Source organism: Rhinopithecus bieti, unplaced genomic scaffold (genome assembly GCF_001698545.2).
Source record: "Rhinopithecus bieti isolate Rb0 unplaced genomic scaffold, ASM169854v2 scaffold_35975, whole genome shotgun sequence".
Lineage (NCBI taxonomy): Eukaryota > Metazoa > Chordata > Mammalia > Primates > Cercopithecidae > Rhinopithecus > Rhinopithecus bieti.
The window spans coordinates 25,540-29,003 of NW_016815255.1; the positions used below are offsets into that span (position 1 = coordinate 25,540).

The 3,464-nt window shown below is 49.1% G+C and overlaps 1 pseudogene; it reads left to right on the forward strand.

Annotated features, from left to right (window-relative positions):
• The first annotated feature begins 1,258 nt into the window (after positions 1-1,258).
• Positions 1,259-3,216, forward strand: LOC108515882 (keratin, type II cytoskeletal 8 pseudogene; annotated as a pseudogene).
• Positions 3,217-3,464: the final 248 nt, after the last annotated feature.

Here is a 3,464-nt window from a genome sequence, read left to right on the forward strand (position 1 = left end):
CAAAACTATTAGGGCTATTTCCTCTGACTTGCATCAAGCTGAATAAACACACTCTGTTCAAGTGGAAACTTGTTATGCTGCCTTTCTCTGCCTTTCAAAGTAATCAAAGCAGGGTTCTTGAAGCCTGAGTATCTCACCTGTGCCTCCTAATGGCTCATTTATTTTGTTTATCCTGCTTTTGGGAAAATCAGAGGTAGCTTGACATTTGCATTGCTAATAAATGGCTTTCACATTGCATTGGTACTTCATGTGGTTCAGATTGGCAACTTGCATTTGAACAAGGCCATCTGGTCAGTGCTGTTAGGAATACCTATTTTCAGAGTCATATTTTAGCATAAGGGATATCTACATATGATATCTTTGTACTCACTATAGAATTTTCTTCTCCATTTTAAGTTCTTATGTTACCAGATCTACAGGACAATGTATTTGCATTTTGCATTGCTGGGTTAGGCATTCTGTAACAGTAGGCAGCTAGTCAGACATGAGCAGGGCAGGAGAGGCCCCCCCACCGCAAAACCAGGAATGTCAGATGACCATCAGGTGGTTGCTAACCGTCTCTCTAAGATGATAATTGTACCTGGAAGCAGATTCTGCACTCCTCAAATTTCCACTTGGTTTGGCTTGCCTGCCTCCACACTTGCCTTCACCATGTCCATCAGGGTGACCCAGAAGTCCTACAAGGTGTCCATCTCTGGCCTCCAGGTTTTCAGCAGCTACTCCTACATGTGTGGGCCAGGAACAACTCCTTGAACTTCTCCCAAATGGGTAGTAGCAGCAGTTTCTAGGGTGGGTAGGGAACTGGCATGGGTCTGGGTGGAGACTATGGTGGGGCTAGTGATACTGGGGGGCCTCATAGCCATCATGGTGAACCAGAGCCTACTGAGCCCCCTTAAGCCAAAGGTAGACTCCAACATCCAGGCCACGTACACCCAGGAGAAGGGGCAGATCAACACCCTCAACAAGTTTGCCTCCTTCATCAACAAGGTGTACTGCTGGAGCAGCAGCAGCAGATGCTGAAGACCAGTGGAGCCTCCTGCAGTAGCAGAAGACAGCCCAGAGCTACATGGACAACATGCTTGAGAGCGATATCAACAACCTTTGGAGGCAGTGGGACACTCTGGACCAAGAGAAGCTAAAGCTGGAGACAGAGCTTGGCAACATGCAGGGGCTGCTGAAGGCCTTGAATAATAAGTACGAGGGTGACATCAATAAACATACAGAGATTTAGAATGAATTTGTCCTCATCAAGAAGGATATGGATGAAGCTTTCATAAACAAGGTAGAGCAAGAATCTCTCCTGGAAGGACTGACTGATGAGATCAACTTCCTCAGGCAGATGTATAAAGAGGGTATCTGTGAGCTGCATTCTCAGATCTCAGAGATATCTATGGTCCTGTCTATGGACAACAGCCACTCCCTAGAAATGGACAGCATCATTGATGACGTCAAGACCCAGTATGAGGACATTGTCAACCACAGCCTGGCCAAGGCTGAGCGCATGTACCAGATCAAGTATGAGGAGCTGCAGATGCTGGCTGGAAAGCATGGGGATGAGCTGTGTCACACAAAGATGGATATCATTGAGATGAACTGTAACATTGTTAGTGGTAGGAGGCAGACAAATCCTAGGAAGACAGGGGCTGGTCCCTGGTGAAACCCAAGTTTCAAACTGAAGGCAGTTTAAAGCCTAGCTACAAGTCCCTGGTAAATCCACAGACCAGATTGAGAACCTTTTCCCATTTGGCATGCTTTCTTCTGTTTGATCTCTACCCTTCACCTATTTTACATATAGCTACTCTTCCCTAATTGGTTTTTTACACTGTTGTACCCACCTTTGAGTGACACTTTTGTTTTAGCATTTTTTGCACACTCACAAGCCAAGCATCATGCACTCCCCCATTCTGAGCTCATAAAAGCTCTGGTCCCAGCCCCACTGGGAGAGAGACCACCTGACTTCTGGTGGAGGACCACCCTGCATCTCCTCTCCACTAAGAGCTGTTTTGTCATTTAATAAAACTCTTCTCCACCCTCCTCACTTTTCAGTTTTCAGCATAACCTCATTCTTCTTGGATGTGGGACAAGAACTTGGGACTCACTGAATATGCATAGAAAGAAGGCTGTAACACTGTGGCCCTCTGCCCTCTGTTGGTGGAGGGCACCCACCCCACACAATGGGAAACAGCGATGGGTTTAAGCCAGTTCCAGAGCCATGGGAGGAAGCTATTAGCATGCTGTAACACCCCATGTAGGGTTTTGGGATCACAGGCACCCTGGTTTGGGTGCCATTGCATTCCCCTCATCTGGACACCAGAGTCTACCATAGGAGTTGTTTGTGACACACCCAGTCCAGCTGCAAGTCCTGCATGGAGCCTGCTCCTGTGCTGGTGCTTGGAGCAGCTGGCCAGACCCTGCATTCTTGCTCATACACCCCCTCCTGCCAGGGACTGAGTACACAGTCTCAGTGGCCATGGGATCCATGCCAGCATATAAGCCAGGCATGGCCTGGTTGGCTGAGTAGACAGGGTGTCTGTCTCCCAGGAGGGGCATCACCATCCAGAAGTCTCTGATTGGCAAAGTGGCTGAGAAAAATCCTGTATCAACATCAGTGGGCTCCAGGCTGAGACTGAGGGCCTCAAAGGCCAAGGAGCTTCCCTGGAAGCTGTCATCATGGATGCCAAGCAGCATGTGGAACTGGCTGTGAAGGCCACCAAGCTGTTGGAGCTGGAGGCCATCCTGCAGTGTGCCAAGCAGGACATGGTGCGACAGCTGCATGAGTACCAGGAGCTGATGAATGTCAAGCTGGCCCTGGACATTGCGATTGCCACCTACAGGAAGCTGCTGGAGGGAGAGGAGAACCAGCTGAAGTCTGGGATGTGGAACATAAGTATCCATACGAAGATCACCAGTGTCTGCTCAGGTGGGCTGAACTTGGCTTACAGAGGCCTCACAAGCCCTGGCCTTAGCTATGGCCTGGGCTCCAGCTTTGGCTCTGGCATGGGCTCCAGCTTCTTCAGGAGTACCAGCTCCTGTAGGGCTGTGGGTATGAAGAAGATTGAGACTCACGATGGGAAGCTGGCCTCTGAGTCGTCTGATCTCCTGCCCAAGAGAATGGCCATGGCAGCCCCTCCCGGCCTACCCCATCCTGTGGCTGCCCCATGGCCTGTGGCAGAGGCTCTTGTTCAGTGGAGCATAGGGAACAGGAGACCCACCTGAGGCAGACACTGGTGGTCACTCCCACCATGAGTGGGTTGAGGGCTAAGGTCTTCTCTGGGCTCAGCCCTAGCCTTCGGCCTACCCATCAGGGGAGTTCACTGCCTGGGGTACCCTCCGCCCATGCGTCCATCTATGAAACAGTTTTGTTTTTGTTTTTTTCCAAATAAAGCCTCAGCTAGCTCTGCCAAAAAAATAAAATAAAATAAAATAAAATAAAATAAAATAAAATAAAATAAATAAAATAAAGT